The sequence below is a fragment of the Apium graveolens genome, chromosome 1 (genome assembly GCF_009905375.1).
Source record: "Apium graveolens cultivar Ventura chromosome 1, ASM990537v1, whole genome shotgun sequence".
In the NCBI taxonomy this organism is placed as follows: Eukaryota; Viridiplantae; Streptophyta; class Magnoliopsida; order Apiales; family Apiaceae; genus Apium; species Apium graveolens.
In genome coordinates this window covers 197,161,621-197,175,822 of record NC_133647.1, presented here as the reverse complement: position 1 = coordinate 197,175,822, position 14,202 = coordinate 197,161,621, and positions in this window count along the sequence as shown.

Below are 14,202 nucleotides of genomic sequence, written 5' to 3'. Positions count from 1 at the left end.
TTTCTGCCTATCTAGGCGTAAGGTGTCAACAATACAAGTTCACAATCGGTAGTGTATATCGTTCCAAGTGGTTGTCTCAGCTACCCAACATAGCAATTTCCATTCACAAGTTTGAAAATATTTTTCGACATATATGTATTATCGCGACAATATATGCAAAATATTTTAAACGCAATTCAAACATAATAAATATGCCAATTTAAAATTGTCGCAATATTTATTTTTCCCAAAAATAATGCTCTTTCTTAAATATTTTCCCAAAATTATGCATCACGCATATATAATATATTTTTCCAAAAGATGCAGTTCGTACGATCTTCTAAAAATCAACAATTCTCTCAAATAAATATCTCGTACGATATTTTCAAAAATATACGCGTCGTCTAAAATTAAAATGGCGCAATAATTTTAACTACAACAAATATCACCCGCGCCGAATTTTAAATAATAAATATTTGTTAGCATAAAATATTCAAAAACATAATATTAATGCATGATTACATAATATTTAATACGCAGAAATAAATCGGACAATAAAAATAAATTAATATTGAACTTATCTTTATTTTTCGTCGACTTCAGTGGGCTGCTAAGATTTTGGAATCGCGTGATAGCCACCTCCATGCGAATTGATCATCGCCAATCTCCAAGCTGCTGGTATTTTTCCTTTGTTTTTCTTCCGGTGGTATATAACCTGAGCAATTCCTTTATTTATCAGCAATTTCTTGCTATTGGGTCCCGCCACCATAAACTTTTATCTCATTTTTTCCTTTGTCCGTGTACGTAATAATGTTTTGTTGAAGCATCGACCTTGTTGACTCCCCGGTGAGTTTTGGTCCGAAATTGAAATCAGCGCCGTTGCCTTTTTTTTATTTTAATGTAGCCGTCATTCCTGGTTGACCATAGAGTAACACTTTGATACTATTCAACCGCCTTAACCTATTCGGACTTACGTCATTCACCAGCGTGTAGGACAGCCGCCGCCCATATCGATCCCCCGTGTCATTCACCCAAAGCGTGGAATCATGTGTGTATAATTTTTTAAATATTATCAGTCCTCCACGAATAATTAAAGGCCCCTCCTTCTAGCGCCAAATGTTGTTGGAGGAATTTCGTAACAACACGAAATCAGAGGGATACTGGAATATTAGAGCGATTTGTGTGTAATTGTGAGATTAGGGTTTATGAAAAAGAGGGGCTGGACTTGGGAGGTGTCTCGATTTGTCTCGTTGTATCGGATCCCTTTGCCAAGATGCCTGCGTACCAATTTATATTGGATCAAGCCTACGCAGTTCTGTGAAATTTGGGCTTATCCTTAAGAGACTTTAGGGATAAGTTTCGTTAATATGGTAATTACCAATTTTATCTGATTTAATCTGAGCGTTGTGATATCTTCCTGCGTATTTGTCATGCCAAAACGTGGCATAATAGACATATTCAGGCTTTTTTAAAAATTGGGTCGGTCGTGCCTAATTTCGTTCAAAATGATAAGACTCGTTTCCACCCGTGGATAGAGGTGGCCAGACGATCGGGCCGGCCGTGCCGTGCCGAGTTTCCGCGGTACGATTCAATTACCAAGTAACTCGTGAACGGCACGTAGAAGTGAATGAGCCGGGCCGAGCTGTGCCGGTTTGATAAAACGGTAATCCGGGATCGGCTCGTGAATTAGGCGAGCTAGGCGAATTACACGAATACGAGCCGGTTAACCGCGAATTGGCGAATCCAGACGAGTTTGTGGTGCTTGTTGACTGTTTCTATATGGCAGAAAATGGTAGTGCAAGTGGCAACTGGTGGCAGCAAAGCAAGTGGTCCCCTACTCCACTCAGTTGTTTCTTTAATTTTTTTTATTATGAATGTACATGTACAAACTATCAAGTGTCAACTGTGTCTGTGATTCAATCACAAAATGATAAATATATATTTTTATTTATGTAAACTTGTACGGCTAGAATCAAAATTATATATTTAGATAACATTTTCAATTATGTTCAATTAATATCATTTTCGATTTTTAACACATTTTAACATTTTTATTTGATAAAATAATCAAAACAAATTTGTTATTTTTGAAAAACAAAGTTTGTTTTGCAATGAGTGACTATATTACTGAAGGTGCAGAAAGAGGAACCTATTTTTTTTTCTATCTTCAATTTTTCTTTTCAAATTTGTGTTTTTTTCTCGAATTTATAAAACTAACATGTTAATAAGGAAAAGAGGACGGTACCTCTATAAATTTTATTAATTAAAAAATGTTACAATTGATTTGAGAGGACTCCTCTCTAAAAAAACGGAACAAACCGTGTTTACATTTTAAATAAAATACAAAACATAACAAATTTTAAAAATAGATGGCAAAAATATTTTATCAACTATTCAAATTATTCTTCTTCTTGTGGATCGTCCGGTGTTGCTTGTCTCGAAAAATAATTCCAAACATGCGAGGAATGTCTCGAAGTACCAGAACTCCCTGCAAATTTTTAATAAAAACAGATTAGCAAAGTATTTGAATTTTCAATAAAAATATCAAAAAAATACAAAATTCTGAAAATCACACACAACCTTCGAACATACAATTCTCAGTTCTCCTGTTTCAAAATAACACATATAATCGATTTTAAAAATTATATTTTAGAAAATCATAAAATACATAAAAATCATAAAATACATAAAATCACAAGATCAAAATAACACATATAATCGATTTTAATATTTTAAAAAAACACAAATTTATAAATTTACTGTAACAGCCCGCACTTCCGGACTATTAACTCTAAATCAAAGACTAATACAAAATACAATTATTAATCCAAAATTCTATTACAAAGGTTACAATACGAAAGCTCATCTAAAAGCGGAAGTCCAAAAGTCAATCTACTCCAAACCTAAATCCTCGAACTCCAATACTATCTAACTCGAACTCTTAGGCGAAACCTGAAATTGTAAAAATGAGCTATACAACCCAGCAAGGGACCAATCGATCCAACTAGTCGTCCAAGTAACATGAACACATATAACAAAATACGATACGATATACGACATACGAAACAAACACTTTCGATACATGTTCTTATTCTTATTCGATACACACAATACACATAACATATAAACAACAATAATTCAAAACCAATAATTCATGCCACGACCACTACAACCCGGTGATAACGGTCCTAAATTTTCACAAAACTGTCACTACAATCCGGTGACTGCGGTCCTAAGTTCTTATTCGATATTTTCACAAACCATTACACAAATCAGAGATTCTGAATTATCATCTAGACATCACAGAGATACAACAATACATATACTTGTAACACATAATATTTTCAAAAATATCATCACTTAGCCCATATTTTGATAATCAAATATACATGTATCACACAATTTTGAAAACACTAGAAAGATCGATCGAAAACTTACCTCAAAACCTGACCAGATCTGAATTTACCATTTGTGACCATCTAAACGACGTTATCTTGAAAAATAAAAACACGAAAGTTGTAGAGAACGAAAAGACCTTTCCGAAAAGTCCAGAATCAACGAATTCTGACTTATGATGAATTTTATATGAATTTTACAAGACTTCTGATTTTTGTGCCTAAAAGCCCTACGAATTTTAATATTAAAAATAAGGAAGACGAATATGGTGTATTTATAACGATACAAAACCCTATATATTAACCTACAAGTTATCCATATTAGAATCTGATCCAAATTTTAGGCCCATTAGTCTAATTTAATTTTAAATCTTAGTCCTTATCTAATTTTAATCTCCTTTTTTCTATTATTCAATTATTGATCTAATTTTAAAAAATACGGGATATTACATACTACCCTCCTTAAAAAGAATTTGGTCCCCAAATTCACAACAATCCTATACTTCTACTCCCCCTAATCTCCTATTGGTCAAACTTAACTATGGTCCACATGATCGAATCCTAGGGAATGTACTAGTCTCATACCTAATACACTCCGAAAGACAGTCTGCTTTTGATACCAACTGTAACAACCCGCACTTCCGGACTATTAACTCTAAATCAAAATTAATAAAAAATCCAATTATTAATCAAAAATTATATTACAAAGATGACTATTACAAAAATGCAGCTAACGGATGTCCAACAGTTAATATGCCCCAATTCCAAGTCCTCGAACTCCAACAATTTCCAACTCGAATCTTATGATGAAATCTGAAATTGAAAGGGGTGAGCTACAAAGCCCAGCAAGTACAAATTGACTAACTATTTAACTGAAAACAATGGGTGTTTTTAATAAAATGACTTTTCTCAAAACAATAATAATTTTATAAAATATTTTTTAAATAAAGCCAACCCAAAGTTTTATATTTTAAAATTCAGAATTTAAAACAGAACATAACAGATTTTATAACAGATTAGAACAGAGTAAAACAGAACGAAACGATAATTCTTATAAATATCACAGTCTTGATCTACGGCCACACTTTGCCAGTAGCTGACATCTTATTCTTATTCTTATTCTATAGACACAATACACATAACATATAAACAACAATAATTCAGAACCAATAATTCGTGCCACGACCACTACAACCCGGTGATAACTGTCCTAAATTTTCACAAAACTGTCACTACAATCCGGTGACAGCGGTCCTAAGTTCTTATTCTATATTTTCACAAACCATGACACAAATCAGAGATTCTGAATTATCATCTAGACATCACAGAGATACAACAATACTTATACTTGTAACACATAATACTTTCAAAAATATCATCAGTTAGCCCATATTTTGATAATAAAATGTACATGTATCACACAATTTTGAAAACACTAGCAAGATCGATCGAAAACTTACCTCAAAACCTGACCAGATCTGAATTTACCCTTTTTGTCCATTTAACGATGTTATCTTGAAAAATTCAAAACACAAAAGTTGTAGAGAACGAAAAGACCTTTCCGAAAAGTCCAGAATCTACGAATTCTGACTTACGATGAATTTTATATGAATTTTACAAGACTGCATACAAAACCCTATATCTTAACCTACAAGTTATCCATATTAGAATCTGATCCAAATTTTAGGCCCATTAGTCTAATTTAATTTTAAATCTTAGTCCTTATCTAATTTTAATCTCCTTTTTTTCTATTATTCAATTATTGATCTAATTTTAAAAAACACGGGATATTACATACTACTCTCCTTAAAAAGAATTTGGTCCCCAAATTCACAACAATCCTATACTTCTACTCCCCCTAATCTCCTATTGGTCAAACTTAACTATGGTCCACATGATCGAATCCTAGGGAATGTCCTAGTCTCATACCTAATACACTCCGAAAGACAGCCTGCTCTTGATACCAACTGTAACAACCCGCACTTCTGGACTATTAACTCTAAATCAAAACTAATACAAAATCCAATTATTAATCAAAAATTATATTACAAAGATGACTATTACAAAAACGCAGCTAACGGATGTCCAACAGTTAATATGCCCCAATTCCAAGTCCTCGAACTCCAACGATTTCCAACTCGAATCTTATGATGAAATCTGAAATTGAAAGGGGTGAGTTACAAAGCCCAGCAAGTACAAATTGACTAACTATTTACCTGAAAAATAATGGGTATTTTTAATAAAACGACTTTTCTCAAAACAATAATAATTTTGTAAAATATTTTCTAAAATAAAGTCAACCCAAAGTTTTATATTTTAAAATTCAGAATTTAAAACAGAACATAGCAGATTTTATAACAGATTAGAACAAAGTAAAACAGAACGAAACGATAATTCTTATAAATATCACAGTCTTGATCTACGGCCACACTTTGCCAGTAGCTGGCATCTTATTCTTATTCTTATTCTATAAACACAATACACATAACATATAAACAACAATAATTCAAAACCAATAATTCATGCCACGACCACTACAACTCGGTGATAACGGTCCTAAATTTTCACAAAACTGTCACTATAAACCGGTGACTGCGGTCCTAAGTTCTTATTCGATTTTTTCACAAACCATTACACAAATCAGAGATTCTGAATTATCATCTAGACATCACAGAGATACAACAATACTTACACTTGTAACATATAATATTTTCAAAAATATCATCACTTAGCCCATATTTTGATAATTTTGAAAACACTAGCAAGATCAATCGAAAACTTACCTCAAAACCTGGCCAGATCTAAATTTACCCTTTTTGACCATCTAAATGATGTTATCTTGAAAAATACAAAACACGAAAGTTGTAGAGAACAAAAAGACCTTTCTGAAAAGTTCAGAATCAACGAATTCTGACTTACGATGAATTTTATATGAATTTTACAAGACTGCTGATTTTTGTACCTAAAAGCCCTACGAATTTTAATATTAAAAATAAGGAAGACGAATATGGTGAATTTATAACGATACAAAATCCTATATCTTAACCTACAAGTTATCCATATTAGAATCTTATCCAAATTTTAGGCCCATTAGTCTAATTTAATTTTAAATCTTAGTCCTTATCTAATTTTAATCTCCTTTTTTTCTATTATTCAATTATTGATCTAATTCTAAAAAATACGGGATATTACATTTACCAAAAACAAAAACATAATATATAAATCTTACCGGCTTGACTCGAGCCTTGGGATGACTGGGTGCCCCTCCCTTCTTCCATTTACTTGAAGCTGTTGCCTGAAAACTGTAATGTTGCCTAAAAAACTCGTCGGAAAATAAAAAATCTCGCCGGAAATTAAGAAACCTCGCCTGAAAATATGTGACTGAGTGTGTGTGAATGTGGAACTGAAGTGAGAAAATTAATAGTGAACTGAGTGTATAAATATGGACTGCTAATGTTGTAAAAGAATTGAAGTGAGAGATCGAGAGAGAGTTTAAGAGTGAAGAGCGATTGAGAGTGAGGAGAGAATTTATTGAGCTTGAAAATTAATAGGAACGTTGAGAATTTAGTCTTTGGATGAACATTGTTGCGCAGCAGGTGACCGCTCTGTGACTGTGAGCGAGCAGGTGACCGTTGCAAAATGAAAGACGAAGCGCGTGGCCAGGACTCGCGGGCCGAGCAGGTTAACCGCGGTCCGAGCCGTGCTGGTTCGCGCCTTCGAGTTCGTCGGCGTGTTCTGCGTGCCGGGCCGGTCCGGTTCCGGGCCAGTTACGGTTTCCAGAATATCAACTCGTGCTTGGTTCGTAATTTTAATTTCGAGTCGAATCGGCACGTCATGAGGTGACCTATACGAATTTCTGGCGAGCCGAATCGCGAGCGGGCCGATCCAAACCGTTCGTTTGGCCGGCTCTACCCGTGGGTTGCGCATAATTTTTTCAAATAATTTTAATATTAAATTATTTTATTTTTTTAGTAATAACATACAATTTTTGTATTTATGTGTGATTGTATTTGCAAGTTTAAAATTTTATTTATACGTACAAACTCTTGATTAAAATTTAGAACAAATTATTTATATTATATCTTAGAATAGTTTAAAATATAAAATTTAAAATTTGTATCTCAGTAATTCGATCTTAATATAAACAAAAGATGTGAAACATATCAGTTCTTGAAAAAGTTTATTATAAATTTAAGATTTTTATTAAAAATTATATTCACTTATAAAATAAAATTGGATAGGATATATTTTTCAAAATTTTATTCGAACATTAATTAAAAATCACCAAAAAATTCGGGTTTTTATCTGGCCGGATTGGGTCGTAATTTTGTTTGGATCGAAATTAAATCTGGACCAGTTTTATGTCCGCGATTTTACCGGATCGGACAAGGTTGTGCTTTTATCCGGATCGGATCGGTCAGACTTTTCGAATCAATTTTTTTATGCATTTCTAATTACAAGGTCGTACGATTTATTTACTGGTACAAATTGCATTTTCTCGGTAAATAAAATATAAGAATAAAATGAGTAAGTTAGTGGACAGACTAATATTAGTGAAGAAAAATAAGTTATTCTAAGAAATGTTAATAATTGGATAGTACGTCTCAAAAGGAAAGTGTAACAATTTGTAGGTTGAATTCTACGGAGATTTTTTTTTGACGAAAAGAAGAACACAATCATTAATTTAATAAATCACTCATACAGAGATACAACACTTCAGGAGGAGCATTGGCCTCTATAAAACTATGATCGGAAAGAAATATGAATTGCCTTGCTAAACAATGTGCTACCATATTTGCTGATCATTTAATAAAATAAAATGCAACTTTAGCAATTTCTTGTATTAGCTGCTTGGAGTCTACAATAACCAAATGAAACGGAGATGTAACTGTCAAAGAGCTGCGAAGAGATTGTACCACTTTCAAGCAATCTATTTCCATAAGGACATTGTGCCATTGCTTCGATTTAATCCAGCTCAGCGCTTTCTTGAATGTCATTGTCTCGGCTAGCTCAGCAGAGGTCCTTGCCTGTTGACACGCCGCCCTGGCTTCTATCAATCTACATATTGATCTCGAGCACAGAATCTATACCCAACACTGTTATCAGAGTCGAAGAGAGCTGCATCCAAATTTATCTCGATTGTTTGTTGATCTAGTTTCGTCTAGAGCTCCTTACCATCCATTGTGTGAAGACTTTTAATAAACGGAACAAAATTCTTTTTCTCAGCTTCAATCCATTGATCGAGAGTAAACTGTGCAGTTCTAACAACTTCCTCGATATGTTGATATCTATCATGCCAGACCACCATGTCTCTAGCTTTCCAGACCAACCACAAAAGCATTGTTATTTTAGGAATCATAGAATTTGTGTGTTGACCCATAATCATTGAAGGGTTTCGAGCACATAAACGCAACGGAAACAGTAATTAAAAACGTGAAAAGTCAGAATTTTTGAAACCCACCGCAGGATCCATACGAAAAACAGATATTTAATTCGTAGATCAGATTGTTTACCTTAAGAAACTTTACAAATTGGTTAAATAATTGAGATTCAAAGATTGTTCAATCACCACGCATCCCCCCCTCGCGATTTACGCTCTATCGGTATCCACACGGATGCTTGAACTCAAGGATTGGATGTGTACTGGCACAAACTCGTTTCTTCTTTTTCTTCACCATCTTCTCTCTTGGTGGCTAGGGTTTTAGTAAAAGTCTTCTATTTTTTTTTTGGGGTAAATGAGGTCTAAGCCTCGTATATAAAATTAAAAGGGGAGAGAATGTACAAAGGGCGACCCTTTTCAAAACTTCTAAGGAACAAGTCTCCAAAGAAAGTTAAGAAAAAAATCAAAAATAAAATACAAAGACATCGAAATCAAAGGAAACAAAATAAACAATCCAAGTCCAACTAACAAGCCCAGCAAAGAGAATCTAACCAAGCCCAATAAGCACAAAATAGAACCAACCCAAAGAAGGGAAACGCAAGCCCAAACCAACTGAAAAAGCCACACAGCCCAATAAACCTTGGCATTCAAATTTCCAGAGAACAAAAACACCACAGAGACCTCCAGAAATGCAATACCAAAAGCAATAATCAACTCCATCAACAAGCACGCATCAACAAAAGCCACGAAGCAGGAAACACGCATCAACAAAATTGAGTTACCCCTGCTATACTGGAGATAAAAACTACAGCAGTATACTTGACCACACCATGAAGCAAACTCCAAATCCAGAGAGCAGAACCCAGCTAGAGCTAATAAAAACAACAACAAAATTCTGCAAACATGCAACTCCGAGTACTTTCGCCCACTCAAGAACACCTTGATTCTGCCAGAATTGCAGTCCCCACCATGCTCCTTGAACTCCCTGACTCCACACACTCCACCCCCTCCTGTATAACCACCCATAGCAGCAGAAATGCAAAGATTCCCGCCCTGAAAATTCCAGCAGAACAGAAGCAGCAGCTCCCAGACCTGCAGAAAATCAGCAGCTTTACAGCACCTCCTACGCTCCAATACACACAACCCTCCTTTCAAAAACTTCCACCTAAATCTAACTACAAAAGCAGACCCCAGCCTAACTCTACCCTTAAACCCCACCCCCTCCAGACACTCACCACCATCCTCCCACCAAGGAAATAACCTCCCACACCACTCCCAAAAACCCCACCCCAACAGATGCCACCCTCTACCCCTCCAAACCAGCAAAATAAAACCAAACCCACCCCACAGAAACCAGCACCACCTAGCTTCTCTACCCAGAAAGGACAACCCCCACCCAGCCCCAAGACTCCACCCATGCTCAAACACACACACACTAACACACACAGGCTCACACGCAGCCACACACACCACACACTCACGCATTCCACAAACACACTCACACTAGATAACAACCAAGAGACCAACAGCCAAATACTTGCAGCAAAAGCTCTGAATTCCCTCCCAAAAATTACAAACAGCAAACTCAGCCCCATGAAAAGTTCCTGAGAAGAACCACTCTCTCCCTGCTTGAATTCTCTTACACCACAGACATTCAAACCAACAGCGTCTCCTAACAAAACCAAACCAAAAATCCAGCAAGATCTTCAAGCCACCAGAAATAAAACTCCTTAAAATAAACTTCCAGATAATCAAAAACCAGACTCCCGAACTAACCCTCACACATGTCCTGAGAAAGCCGAACGAACCAGCATAATAATCCAATCTAACCATAAAACCATCCCAACCCTCTGTACAAATCCCCACCACACCTTTTGGATTGAAGGAACCTCTAAAAATAAAATCCCACACATAAACCACAGCCTCACCACCCACTGAGAAACTTCCTAAATCAACCTTCCTAACAAAGAAGCAGACCAAAAACCCACAGAAAATCAAAAACAATACTTTTCCCTCCATAAATTAAAGAGAACAAGAATTAATATCTATGCCCCAATTCAACACCTCTAATTGAACTCTCTGTGTCCTGACCACAGTTAAACCAAGGATCTTCTTACGAATATCATCCTCTACATCCGCAATAATCTGCCAGGGATTCTTACTTTTGTTTTGAAACAATCTCCTGTTTCGCTCCTGCCAAATATGAAAGACAATAGCTGTCAAAACGAGCTTGTTAATTAACACGTGCAAAGAGCGCCCTCTCCAATGCATAGCAGTCTCTCGAATAAACTCCAACCAACTACCCTGATATTCTAAGCAATATCCTTTTTGCTGAAAAGCTACCATAATTCTATGACAAAAATCGCAAGAGAAGAACAAATAATCACGCGAATCACTACAATCCGAGTAGAAGCTACAAACGGTATTTTGCTGAATTTGCCAGACCTTTAATCTGTCTTGAGTAAGCAAACTATTCTTCAAAGCAAGCCACAGAGTAAAACAGTGCTTTGGAATGCACTTCGAAAACCAAACCAGACTCCACCAATCCACTTCAGTCCTTCTTGATCTTAAATCATCCCAAACCTGATGAACAGTAAACATTTTATGGGTACCAGCAGTCGAGATCCACGCAACCTTATCACTAATTTCAGATAAATGAGCCTGCACATTATTCAGCCCCAGAAATTTCCTAATAATATCCACAAGCCCCACCCAACTACCATCACGAAAATAATCAGCCACTTTCGCATACTTATGAGAACCCATCTCCACTATCTCTCTATGACTACAAAAATGAAACAGAGGCTGATCTAGATACCATATATCAAACCAGAAACTCGTGTTCTCACCATTACCAATAATTGATCTAATAAAAGGCCTAATATCCTCCCTGACTTCCAGAATACTCTTCCAACTCCAAGATGAATCCCAGGCTACTTGAATATCCCAAAAACTTCTCTTCTTTATCCTATACTCATTCACCCATTTAACCCATAAAGAACACTTATTTGAAATAATATTCCAAATGTGGTAAGACATCAAAGCCTTATTCCAACACCTCAACGACTTAAGACCCAACCCTCCTTCCTTCTTCGGCACACAAATATCCTTCCACGCAACTTTGGCCTTTCCTCTAGCATCAGATTTACCACCCCAAATAAAATTCCGAATCAAATTCTCTACCTGATTTGTCACTGTTATAGGGATTAAAAAAATCGAAGCCCAGTACACCTGAAGGGACAGAAGCACAAACGTGGCTAGTTGAACCCTCCCTGCATAGTTAAGCCAATTATTCTCCCAAGACTCGATTCTATCCTTCACCTTCTGAATTAACGGCTTGCAATCCCTCACCCAAAGTCTGGTTGAAATTAAAGGAACTCCCAAATACTTAATAGGAAGAACACCAACCTTAAAATCTAAAATGTTCTGAATCAACAAACGACTATCCGCATCAACATTACCAAAGAACACATTGCTTTTCTCGTTGTTAGGCCAAAGACCAGAGCACCTACCAAATTCATCCATGGAATCCTTCAAAATCTGAACGGAATAAGGCTTGGCCGCACAAAATAAGAACAGATCATCCGCAAAGCACAAATGTGTAATCTCCTGCTTCACACATTTAGGGTGGTAATTAAAATTCCCCTCCTCTACTATGCGCTTCTTAATCATTAAGGAAAGAACCTGCATTACCAAAGTGAAAAGGTAAGGAGAAAGAGGGTCTCCTTGTCGCAAACCTTTCTCCCCTCGAAAAAACCCATGCATTTGACCATTTAAAATGATAGAGTAAGAAGGCGTCGATATACACTCCTTAATCCATCCCACCATCTTATCCGGAAACCCAAATAATTGAAGGGCATCAATTAAAAATTCCCACGACACACTATCATACGCCTTCTTGATGTCCACCTTCATCGCACATCTTGGGGCCCCTGCCTTTCTATGATAATTCTTAAGAAGCTCCTGCGTTAGCAATATGTTATCACTGATCCTACGACCAGGAATAAAAGCATTCTGGGTATCATCAACTATACTCCCCAAACATCCTTTAATTCTATCCGCAATAATTTTTGTAATGATCTTATACAGAACATTGCAGAGGGCAATAGGCCTAAAATCCCCAACAACAGTAGGATGCTCCACCTTCGGAATTAAAGCTATCAACGTAGCGTTAACCTCTTTAAGAAGCTTACCCTTCCTGAAAAACTCTTTCACAGCCTTACAAATATCGTCCCCAATCACATCCCAAGCCTTCTTGAAAAAACAAGCCGAATAACCATCCGGACCAGCCGCTTTATCGTCACCCATAGCAAAAATCACCGCCTTAATTTCCTCAGAAGAAACTTCCCTGATTAAATCAGAAGCAGCAGAAGCCTCAATCCTCTTAGCATACTCCTCCAATCCTACAAATTTATCACAAACATCCCTGGTCCCGAGCAGCCTTTTGTAATAATCCACAAAATGTAAAGGCAAATCCTCCCCCTGAATCAAATGACCCTCCTCATCAGAGATATCCAACACTACCTTCTTCATCCTCCTAGATTTAAGACTTTTATGGAAGAATTTAGTATTATGATCCCCACTCTAAGCCAGTGAATTTTTTATCTCTGTTTAAACAGTCTTTCCTCCTCCAATTTACAAGTACGGTACTCCCTATAAAGATTAGATTCCAATAACTTCAATCTATCATCATTCGGCACAATATCCAGCTGCTTTTGAACTTCCAACAACCGAGATTTCAACCCAGCCCCTTTCTCTGATAAGTCTCCTCCCTTCCACGATTCGCTTCTAAAAATATTTTTAAGATTGTGCAACTTGTTAGTCACCTGGAACATTTTGACACCTACAATCTTTTTCTTCCACTCACCAGCCACCAGATCCACAAAATTATCACGGTAAGCCAGGAAGTTGTTGAATTTGAAAGATCTCTTGATTCTCCTAACCTCCTGACTTAGGAAAACCACTGCAGGACTATGGTCACTCACTCCTCTAGGCAGAAAATTAGCAGAAGCACCCTGAAATTTTGAGAAAAAGTGAGAATTAGCTAAAACTCTATCCAGCTTCTTAGCAACTCCTATACCATTTGGGGTACCCGTCCAAGTAAATTGAATCCCCGAATACACCATATCCTGAACTTCAATGAAATTCACACACTCCCTGAATTCTTGCGTGGCAACAACATTATCTCCAACCCCTCCCACCATCTCCGAGTCATACAGGATAGCATTAAAATCCACGGAGAAGATTCAACCAACATACTATAAGCTCTAATAGAATGCCACAGCTCTCTCCTATTAACATGCTTGTTAGCAGCATAAATAAAGGAACAATGAAAAGAGATCCTGCTTTCCACAACCGTAACAATGCAATGAATTACCTGGTCTGTAGAGAACATCTCTAAAACCTCAAACACAGCTGGATTCCATCCCACAACTATTCTACAACCCT